At 40.0% G+C, this 11881-nt stretch overlaps 1 pseudogene; it reads right to left on the reverse strand.

The window, feature by feature from the left end:
- Positions 1-574: 574 nt before the first annotated feature.
- LOC130863058 (alpha-enolase-like) lies at positions 575-1834 on the reverse strand (annotated as a pseudogene).
- Positions 1835-11881: the final 10047 nt, after the last annotated feature.

The following is an 11881-nucleotide window of genomic DNA, read 5'->3' on the forward strand; positions in this document are numbered from 1 at the left end:
AATAATGTCTAAGGCACCTACTAGTCCTTTGATCTGCAATTCTGTCTTTGTTCCAATACTGGACATATTCAAATAGTTCCAACTGTCTCCTCTGGGGAATATTTTCCAATACCTGAAGACATTTTTATTGATTATACTTGTTAATTGGGGTTTTCTAGAAGAGTAGAATGGAACATTTACTGCCTGGACTCCTCATCGTCCACTCGTATTCCATCCAGGGTCCCAATCCACCATATGGTGCCGCCCACATTCAACGTGGTCTTTCACTTCTATTGTTTTACCTGTCAGTTATCTCTAGAGAAGCTCTCACAGACAGACCCAGAGGCATCTTTCAGTTCAGCCAAGCTGACCACTGTGGTTGGGGAGAAATGGAGGGATGCTAGTGATATATCTTGGGAAGATAATGGAAAGCAGACAGCAATTCTGCAATGTGCAGAATAGGTTGTCACAACAGACAAGTCTGTCCCCAAGTGCCAGTGGGGCAGAGAGTGAGATACCCTGCTATACCTGAAAAAATTGTTAATTCATACCTGTGTAAAAGCAGCTGCTGGCTCCAGGGATCTCCACCCACACTTTACTTGGCCAGGGGGTTCCTAAAGGACCTGCTGACAAGCTTGGCCGTGCTGCCCAGCTCTTCCTTGATTCTAATGATGTGATTGTACTTGGCCAGGTGCTCAGATCAGCAAGGGGTACCACTTTTGATCTATCCAGTGCAGAACTCCACCTCCAGTTCAGCAATGACAGTATTCTCAGTCTCCCCAGAGTGATGGGACACCATGACACCCCAACCATTGAATGGGGCCAGCTTACACACCTGCAAAGAGGGAGCCACAGAGCTAATCTGGTTCACTTTAAGTGGGAGGCAGCTGCGGGACTTCTCACTGACAGCCTTGGCAATCAGTCCTCTTTGAGTTGGTTACTCTGAGATCATCCCCAACCACAGAGTTGCCTGAACTAACTGTGAACTTCTTCCAGGCTTCCCAGTCATCCTGGTCAAAGGGGTCCTCAATAGACACCCGTGGACACTCCTAGATGAAGGACTTATACAGGTCAGCCAGCTGGTTGGGTGTGATGGACCTACCTGCTACAGTCATCAGGAGACTCGAAGTCCAGGTCCTACTTGCCAGACCTGAAGAACTCAGAGGCAGCCAGGTCCATGCCAGTGACTGATCAGAGTAACCAGCCTTCCCAATTGTGTTCTTCAGCAGTCCCAGAGCTTCTTTGTTCTCTAGAATGTTAGGCACAAACCCACTCTCATCACCCACATTGGTGGTATTTTTCCTTCATGACATTCTTTAGGTTGTGATAAACCTCTGCCTCAATGCCCATGGCTTCCCAGAAACTGGAAATCCTCACAGGGAGGACATGAACTCCTCCTGCATGGCCAACTTGTTGACAGCATGCAAACCACCGTTGATCACATTGAAAGCTGGGATCAGCAGGATGACTTCAGAGTTGCCAGTCAAGTCAGTGATGTGACAGTAAAGGGGTACCCCCTTTTCTGCAGTACCAGCTTTGCAGACAGCCAGGGACCCACCCAGGATGGCACCTGTGCCAAATTTAGATTTATTTTCAGAACCATCCATCTTAATCATCAGTTTTTCAATCTTCTCTTCTACAATAGTTTCTTGCTAACCAAAGCAGGTGTCATAGTTTTGCTGACATGTTCAGCAGTCTTTGAAACACCCATGTAGCACATCTTATCACTGTCATGGAATTCTAGGGCTCATAGAGGCCAGTGGAGGGACAACTGGGCATGGCAGCTCGGAAGGTGTAGAGATCAACTCAACAGTGTGATTCCACGGAAATCAAGGATCTCTCTGGCTTGGATCTTGAGAATGACATGGTGAGTTTCTGGTCATTGGATTGGCATTCAGGAAAAAAAACAAAGGTTTCTCCAGACACCATGAAGAGTAATTAGGAGAGTCATGCGCATGATCCTGTTTCTGAACTCACGATGTCTTGGTTGTGAACTTGGCTATATCTGGAACTAAAACCCAAAAATGGAGGGTATACCTGGAATTTTCTTTCTTTCTTTCTTTTTTCTTTCTTTCTTTCTTTTTTTTTTTGCTTAATTTGAAGAAGGAAGAACTACATTTAATCCAGATCTTTGAAGTAGGAAAACAAGTTCTTCGAGTGTGCTCACATCTTAGGCTTGTGGCCTCTTTTACTGTTTTCCAGGGTAGCTGTCTTCCATCTCTCTGATCAGACTTCTATAGTCCTATCTCTTCTTGACACCAGTGCACATGAAGAAAGAAAACATTTAAGAATGCACATGATGAAATTTGGCTCAGACAGATAATCCAGAACAATTGCCCCTGTCCATGCTCCTTAATCATGTTTACAGTTGTCTGCCATGTGGAGTAACGTAATAATAGCTTGTGATGTTCAGTGTGTGAATCTCTTCCAAGGGCCATAGTTCTGCCTATCATCAGGATAAGTCAAATGTACTGGATGCTATGGTACCATTCCCATCTTCAGAACAGGAGCAGTGATTTTCCCCAGATGCAGAGAGTTTGGTAGGGGCAAGTCTCAGCTGGGTTTCTTTCCAAGACTTTCCTCTAGAGCAGTGGTTCTCAACCTTCCCAATACTGCAATTTTTAAATACAGTTCCTCATGTGATGGCGACCCCATTCATAAAAATTATTTTCATTGTTACTTCATAACTGGAATTTTTCTATTGTTGTGAATAATAGTGTAAATATCTGACAGCTGGCTCCTGTGGAGTGGGTTGAAACCTCCTGGTTTAGCTAAACAGAACTGTCAAATTCAAAAATCATTTCCAGGAGTGGCCCACAACCAATGGCTGGTCAATTCAGGTTTATAAAAGTTTTAGCTCCCTGTTTAAAGTTAGTGCAACTCTGCTGAGAAGTTCTGGGTCTGGATCTGCTCACAGGAGGAATCTACTAGTGTAAGCCCTGAAGATACCTTTCAATAAACTTTCTGCAGCTAGATGCACCCCAGAGTCTGCTCCTGAACTATTAATACCAAGAATTATATGAGGACACAAAGCTACAGTAAGGCCCAGTCATTGTTGAAAGGCATAGATGGTTTCTAATAGGAGAGTGACTTGTTTAGATGGTCACTGGTTGGAGTTGGAGAGAGAGCACAACAATTAAGAGCACTTGCTGCTCTTGCAGAGGACCTAATTTAGCTCCCAGTATCCACATCACCTGGCTTACAATCTCTGTAACTCTAATTCCAGATGATACAACATTATCTTTGGCCTCTCAGGGATCTTCACATGGTGGTGCACATATAATCAGGTATATACACGTATATATAAAAAAATAAATATGAAAATAAAAGCACCCATAACTGATAATAAGCCAAAATCTTATACTGGTGCAAAGACTTGGTAAAAGCAGTACCTGAGATATTAGGGGACTTTGAAAGGGCAGTAATTATAAAGATTTTGGATTTTCTGGGGACAATTTGCATAAGAATACAAAAGTGGGTAGGGATGTTTGGGGTAATTCATCACCAGATAAAGGCTTGTTTTGAACACAGGAAATCCTCTGTTGCAGATTTTGAATGAGTACCTCTGTCCAGGGAATAGAAAATACTGAAGATCCTTCCCAGCATTGAATGATCAGTGTAACTGAGTTGCAGAAATGGCTGAAGTTTCATTCTCTTGCAAGATCAGTGCCTTCATCAGGTATGGGATGAAGACATCTGGATGGATACAATTGGCACTCAAGTCTAGATCCCTTTGAATAATCCTGGACCACAGAAGCAACCCACTTCTTCTGCTAAAGGATGACATCTGAAGTTCTTGTTTAAGGCACAAAATGGGATATGAGGTTGGCTAACGGAGCAGTTTTTTTGTGGGAAAGAAAATCATAACACCGAATTAATGAAACTGGCAGGAAACTTTGGAGATAGTATGAATGTGTCACTAGTTTGTGTGATGCTGGGAATTTAGAGTGGGTTTTGGACATTCTGAAGGAACTAGAAGTGAGAGAGTTGCTGAGGAAACGTAGCAAAAATTAGTAAGACACACAGAGAACTTGGCATGCTAAGTGAGCAATACTGTTCCCAAGATGATTCCAGGAGAAACCGTGTTTGTAACAGTGGGTAAGAACTCTTGAGTCCACTCCAAGGCTAGGTGTGGGAGGGAGGTGAGGGGGCTTGTACAAGCGGGCAGTCTTTGCTATGAGGGAGGGGACAGCAGAAGGCATTGATGGCCTTGGTTCCATTCGGGGCAGAGGGAAGGGAAACCTAGGGGGAGGAGGGTGATGGGCCATGAGGCTATTCCTTGAGAACCCTTCTGGTTTCTGGCCTGCAGTTCTATAGCAGTTATATACGAGAATGGCTCATCTAGGACTTTGTAATTGGGTCTGTTGCCATTTACTTAGTCTTAGAGAAAAGAAAATAAGCAAATAGGTCAGTCATTAGAATCCATGCAAATAGCAGGCAACATAAAGTGTCATCTTGGACCTCATATGTCAGTATATGGAGGCCATGTGATAACAGGATCCTATACCAGAGTGGTCCACAGGGAGCCTCTAGCAGCCAGTTCTCTATGCCTGCATATATGGTTGGACGGATACACCTTGGAGCTGGTGGAAGTTCTACATTATGGCCATGGTTTGTAGGTCTGAGTAGTGAGAGAGGTCAAGTGGGAACCAATGAAACATACCACAATCCAATATATTTAAATTTAAATGAGTAATATTGCAGCATTCATAGTTTTAGAAAGCCACAATAAATAAAATGACAATTTGTGACATTTTTAAAATTGTGAAGGATACAAGGGTGAGAACCATGTTAGATGACCATTCAATTTCTCGTTTTGTACCCTATGGAAATGAAACATATCCTAGGGAATGACAATGGTCTGCTCAACCTCTGCCAGGTGTAGTATGCTTATGAAAGCAAATTAACAGGTCTCAGACACATAGGATACCGCCGTTGGAAAATGTATTCCATCTGTTCCTATTAAAAAATCCTTAACCCAGTTCATATCCTCTGTGAATGGAAAGTAGTATGAACACTCTCAGTAATATGGTATTCCTAAGAAGCTGGTCCATGTGGATAGTTCATGGAGCATGACATTGGTTTACTGTACTCATGTTATTGCATGCAGATGAGCATTTGAATGTAAATAATTTAGCTAGACATATGAATCCCGGAAACTGAAAAAAATAAAACCTGCTTTATCATCCTGAAGGCTGCATTGCATCAATGGAGGGGCTAAGTTGTCTGTGGCATACCAACACAAGCCATGAAAAATGAAGGGGCAAATGATTGCATCTCTTCTTTCCCACAATTCGGAAATTAAAATAGCAGACAGACCTTCTGAGAGTTTGGAGGAAACTCACCCCATATTACATTCCGGGTGACGTGAAAGGCTTGCAGCTTTGACTAAGGTTCACAGTAGGCAGCTCTGGTCTCACAGCACTGATCTTTGAATCATATGACGTTATATGCTCCATGAGAGACAAATAAACCATCTGACCTTGTATTCTCTAAGGAGTGGAGATGTACTGGGTAGAGTTGATGACCAGGCCAAAACAGGGAATTATAACCCAATCTTCTAGGCTTTTAGAACAATGCCATGACTTCTGCAATGGAGAATGAATGTGTCACTTAAATAAGTGTACATATATCAAAGGACCCCAGGAGGAGCAGAACATCTCATTGAGAGATGCTCAGGATCCTAGGTAGATAGAGTTGCTTTTGGGCTCTCAGTTCTGTCAGATTCAATTAAATTGCACGGACCTAGTACCACTCTGCTGTAAGAGGCCGTATCTGATTTATCAGGCATTCCTCTGACCCGTTCACAAAAACCAATGACCGTGGAGTGATCACAGTTTCCACTTACTGAACTTGATCTAGCTACTGTTTTTTTCAGCTCTCCAACCTGCCACACGCAAACCAAAGAGCCCAACATCTTCTATGGTCATACTTCTTGTGTGGGGACAGTTGTACCACTCATTGTTGGTATGCATCTGTGAAGAATAATTCCACATTTGGAGCCAGGCTTTGTTGCTGGTGCTGTTTCCATCTCTGTTCAAATATATCTCCTATACTTTCCAAAATAAGTAAATACCAATCCAGAGGATACTCTATGGTAAAACTGGTGCGTATGCATGGTCTCTGAATCTGTTTCTTGAAGAACCCTATTCAAAACAATATGCACTTCTGATAAATATCTGTATCTTCAGGCAAATATTCCTCCATTTAGAATATTCATTGAATGCTGGTGGTGGACATCACACAAAGCATTTCACATGTTCTATCTCATTAAATTCTCAAGCTGTCTCTGCAGGACTCTAATTGTGATTATACTTGTTTGACAGATGAGAAAAACAAAAGGTTCATTTCCAGCGTGCTATTGCTTCTAAGAGGGGAAAGAGAAAGGGGAAATGTTGAAACCAGCCCTGCTTGAAAACGATCTCACTGTTTGATAGGTAAAGCCCTCAAACCTGAGTGGTATAAATCTGGCTCTAAAAATTTCAATGACTATTTTACAGCTGTAAGAAATCACTTATGATGTAATTACTCTTCAAGGATTTATGCCTGGAGCACCTTGGTTTGCTAATAACAACACATCTAGCTTATACCAGGCCTACCAAATTATCTAATCTCTGATTCTGTGTAATGCAAAACATTCGGCTCCCATTTTTACTGGTCACAACTTTTTTTTTTTAAGGAACCCTGTGAAACAACATTTTAAAGTCAAGTGTACCTTAGATGGCATTTGACTCAAAACTCCATCACACTTGAGTTTTTAAAGAGCAGGGACTGTGTTCCACCACCAGTCAGTGCGTTGCCAGGAACTTAGCTTAGCTAACTCAATGTTGTATGCACCCTGATGAGCCCCACAGAAAATTGTTACTGCTCCAAGATTAGAAAGTATGTTTTGTGGTAATGCAAATTTGAGCCTAGTTTTCTTTTTTCTTTAAGATTTATTTATTGTATATATGGTGTTCTGCCTGCAGACTAAAAGAGGGCACCAGATCTCATTACTGATGGTTGTGAGCCACTACGCAGTTTCTGGGAATTGAACTCAGGACCTTTGGAAGAGTAGGTAGTGTTCTTAACTGCTGAGCCATCAGTCCGGCTCTGAGCCTAGTTTTTTATTAGTTTTTCTTAAGATCTTCCCTCTGCATTTACTAATTATTATTGCACTAAGTTGCCAGTCACAAAATGTAAATGTCCTTGAGAGGCAAGGCATTAACCCTGTTCATCTAGGGAAAAAAAGTTTGTTTTCACCATTGGTTGGTTGAGTTCTCTGCAGCAAAGAGATGGATAGATACTTGTGAATGACTGCAAGAACGTCCTACAGGGAGCTCCAAGACATCCGTTTACTGACTGATGCTCTCTTCACCTGGCTTGCCAATAGCAATTAACGTGTATGGTGGTAGAACTGCCATTCTCAAAGGAGCCAGAAGTAAGGGCGAGTTTAAGCCACTCGAATCTCTGGCTGTGTGCAGTATGAGAACAGCCCTCAGTCCTAGCTGACATCCTTCATGTGTTCTTACTACATCCATCCATGTCAAGAGTGTGTGTGTGTGTGTGTGTGTGTGTGTGCACACGTGTGCTACTTCCTGCTAATGAGTAAGTGTGAGTCTGGAAAAGATTTCAGACAAGCCCATTTTGACTACATTGTAAGATTTTTTTTTGTTGTTGTTTTTGTTTTTTTTTGCAGGACTTTGGTTTTGGACATCCCTTTAGACTTTTTTTTAATGTTTTTAATTTACTGATTTTTATTGAGCTCTACATTTTTCTCTGCTTCCCTGCCTGCCTCTCCCCTCCGCTTAAACCCCCTCCCAATTTACTCAGGTGATCTTGTCTTTTTCTACTTCCCATGTAAATTAGATCTATGTATGTCTCTTTTAGGGTCCTCATTGTTTTCTAGGTTCTCAGGGATTGTGGTTTGTAGGCTGGTTTTCTTGCTTTATGTTTAAAAAACACTTATGAGTGAGTACATGTGATAATTATCTGTCTGGGTCTGGGTTACCTCATTCAAAATGATGTTTTCTAGCTCCATCCATTTTCCTGCAAAATTCAAGATGTCATTAATTTTTTTCTCCTGTTTAGTACTTCATTGTGTAAATGTACCACATTTTCCTTATCCATGCTTTGGTCGAGGGGCATTTAGATTGTTTCCAGGTTCTGGCTATGGCAAACAATGCTGCTATGAACATAGTCGAGCACATGTCCTTGTGTCACGATTGAGCATCACTTTAGACTTTTAAACTTTCTCCTCTTCTTTCCTCTCTTTCTACTCTTCTTCTTCCTCATATTCTTTCTTGTCTTCCTCTTTCTTCAAAAAAAATGATACTAGATTATTATTTACAGAGGAAAGACTAGCTCACAAATATATGAGAAATGTTTGTGAGCTTTCATATAATGTGATGACATTTATTTTTATTTCATTGTTTTCCTGTTGCATTCATCTCTTATGAACATATATAACTGTACAAAACAAGGGGTTCCACTGTGACATTTTCACACAACCATTAGAGATGTTTTAATCACTGTAACCCTCCCATCCTCCCTTTTGTTCCCCTTCCTATGATCACCTCTCTTTTAAGACTCTCCTTGCCAAATTCTCCTTTCTTCTCCATTTGTTTCTGCAGCTGTAAAAACTCATCATAGTCTGACGGTATCTTATTATGTTTCCTTCTAATACTTTTGCACTCTTCATTTGTTTTAGCATCTACTTTTCAGAAAGACAGATACTATTGATGTGTTAGAGTGGACCAAGAGAGAAGACAGGTAGATGAAGGTTTGGTACTGACTCACATTCCAATGGCAAAGAGAATAACTTTCTAAAAGGTGGATTGCACATGAATGCCTGTGATGTACGATAGTATGTTATAGAGTGGATCTTCAGTGTCTCTCCAAGGCCCGTGTACCAAAACCTTCTCCCCTACTTAGACTTGTTTTGAGAAGATGGTAAACTTCGGAGAGCAGGAGCTTTGTGGGAAGCTTTAGGTCATTGGGGATTGCCTTCAAAGTATTGTAGAACTCTAAATTCTTTGTTGTTTTTGAATATCCTGGTCATAAGCTTAATGGATTTTGCCATGGCACATGCTCCCTGCCTCAACTTTCTGCTTTGCCACAGGCCCCAAAGCAATGGGGTCAATAGGTAAGGGATCGGGACTTGCTAAACTGTGAGTCAAAATGAGCCTTCTGTCTTTGTAAATTTATTATCTCAGATTAGTTACAATGAGGGAACACTGACTCACACATGACAAAAACATCTTCACTGAGACACTGGAAAATGTTCTGATGGTGGGAATGCAGTTAAAATGGGGTGATTTGGGAATTTGAAAGATAAGGGTTTTGGGTAATGCCTACAAGCGCAATAGGGTTGACTGATAACTGATAAGCTCCTTGGAAACCATCCAAACAATAAGAAATCAAAGGCCACAGTGAAAATAAGAGAGACTGTGATTTAACAAATAGATAAGAAAAATAGATATGGAACCAAAGACTAATCAACTTCACCAGCCCATTATGTACCCGATGGTGATAGATTTTCATTTAATTATGGTGTGTGTGCATAGGGGTGTGTCTCTAACACATTACAGAAAGCAAGAATGCATAGACTTTGCATATCTGAATCACACCCATGTGTCCTAGTGAGGATAGTAAGCTCATTCAATGCTGAATTGCATATTTCTAATTTTAAAATTCACAGATGGTGTAACTGATGAGATTCATTTATATTTTAGATTTGCATAGAATTTTTGTTCCAAACAATCCAGAACCTGTACAGATATCATAAAAATATATGGTTTACTTTTCTTGAAAATTTAATCAGGAAAAACAATGAAACACATCTTGATTATAATAAAGTAGATATAAAAATGACAGACGATACTTAAGATGCTAAGCAGAAATCATATTGTTCTGTGTTTTTAACTCTGTTGTTTCAATTGCATTTTTTTTTTGATGGAATGGCCCTCTCTGTTGCTCTCTCCCTTTTCCTGAGTCTATCTCTGTCTCAATCCAGGATGTCTTCTCCATACCTGATCCCTCATGGCATTCAATTACTTTTTCAGATGGTACCAAATCGTTTCTGTTTTGAAAGCAACTTTTTTTTTTTGCCTTGTCTTTTATTGTGAATGTTCCTAAGCAATGACACATAGGTCTCAGAGTTTTATTTAACACCTTCTGATATATTTTTTCTAAATAAGATAATTTGTATTCTCTTAGTTATTATACAGAAACAATTCATAAAATCTTCATATTAATAGTACACTTTTAAGTTAATACTGTGAATATAAGATCTTATTAATTTTAAGAAGTTAAAGGCTTTAGACAATATAAGAATGATGGAAAAATCTAAGTTGGAGAAGGGAGTGGGTGGTACATGTGATCTAAATGCATTATATTCATTTTTGAAGTTACCAAATAATTTTAAACATATGTGATTCAGACTTGCACTATAGTTAATGAAAAATTTTGATGTTGAGATATATTAAAACTTGTAGCCTCACTGGGTGGTTGTGGTGGTGCATGTGTTTAAACCCTGCACTTAGGAGGCAGAGGCAGGTGGGAGTTCCAGGACAGTCTCCCAAGCTACAGAGAAACCCTGTTTTGGAAAACCAAAACCAACCAACCAAACAAACAAATAAAAACTTGCGGCCTCTGTTATATAGGAACAATAGAGAAGATTCCACCATTTGAGGTAACTACCTTGATTATCAATGGAACTATGTGCCTCATAATCTTCTGCAAAGAGTTACTCTGGGGTCCTATAACTTTTCACAATCTGTTTCAATGACATTAAGAAAAATTCCATAGTATAATATCAAGAGGAATTTAAGTTCACAGGTCATACCCACCACCCTGGAGAGAGAAGGGGTCGTTGGGAGACATGGAATGGGAAGAGTGGTGGAAAATCCTTTAAATACACTGGACAAATTGCTTCATTTGCAATAAAGCTTGCAAATTTATGTTGTAAGTAATATTTGAAGTCCAAAATGAAAGCTATTAAAAATATATATAAATTCAAAACCTCGAGATGTGCAAATAAAAAAAATATATAACTATCCGGAAGTGCCTTGTTAGTCTCTCCTCCAACACAGTGCTGTTCTACTTCCTTTTAGCCACTCCGTGCTCCCCAAACAGCATGGTGCCCTTTCCATGTCTTCCCCAATACTCAGACTTCTTTAAAACATCTAAGTTCAAAGTGTCCATTATTTATTTTGTACCTATTTTATTTCTTAAACTCTTTATATATCCACAGTTGGGCACATCTGGTCTGCAGCTTGTTTTTAAATAAAGGTTTATTGGATACAATAATTCTATTGCTGAAATGTCATCTATGGATTTTGGATAAGGGTAGTTTCAGTCGTGATGATGTGGCCTTTGAACTCAAAATAGTTTCCATTTTGCCCTCTATAGAAAATGCTCACTGGACTCATAAAAAGTCCCTTGTGCCCCTTTACTCTACATTGACTGTTAGAAATGAAGCATTTTCCCATAGGGCACCCCACATTCTAATTTGCCTGATTTTTTTTTTAAAAAATGTTGGTTAGCTTGTTTCTTTATCGCCCTATTTGTTTCTTTTAATAAACTAGAAATTAGCTTTAAAAATCTTTATTAAATTAATGAAGCTGTTTTTAATCTATAAATTTCCTTGTTATCTCCGGGGTCTCTCTTTATTTAATTAGTACTTGGATTGCTCAGAAGAGAAATGAAAATAAAAAACAGCTAATAAACATTTTTCAAATGTACTTGCCCATGGTGGAGAGATGGTGAATATGCAAAGGAGAAAGTGCTCCAGTAAAGGAAAGAGCAGTCAGGTTGATTGATATAGTAAAAGTGAGAACAGGAGGTACCTTAGGAGAGGGCTAGAGAGATAGCCCAGTGGTTAGCATGACTTGGCTTCAGTTCTGAACACCCAGATTGGGAA

This window comes from Chionomys nivalis, chromosome 20 (assembly GCF_950005125.1).
Source record: "Chionomys nivalis chromosome 20, mChiNiv1.1, whole genome shotgun sequence".
Lineage (NCBI taxonomy): Eukaryota > Metazoa > Chordata > Mammalia > Rodentia > Cricetidae > Chionomys > Chionomys nivalis.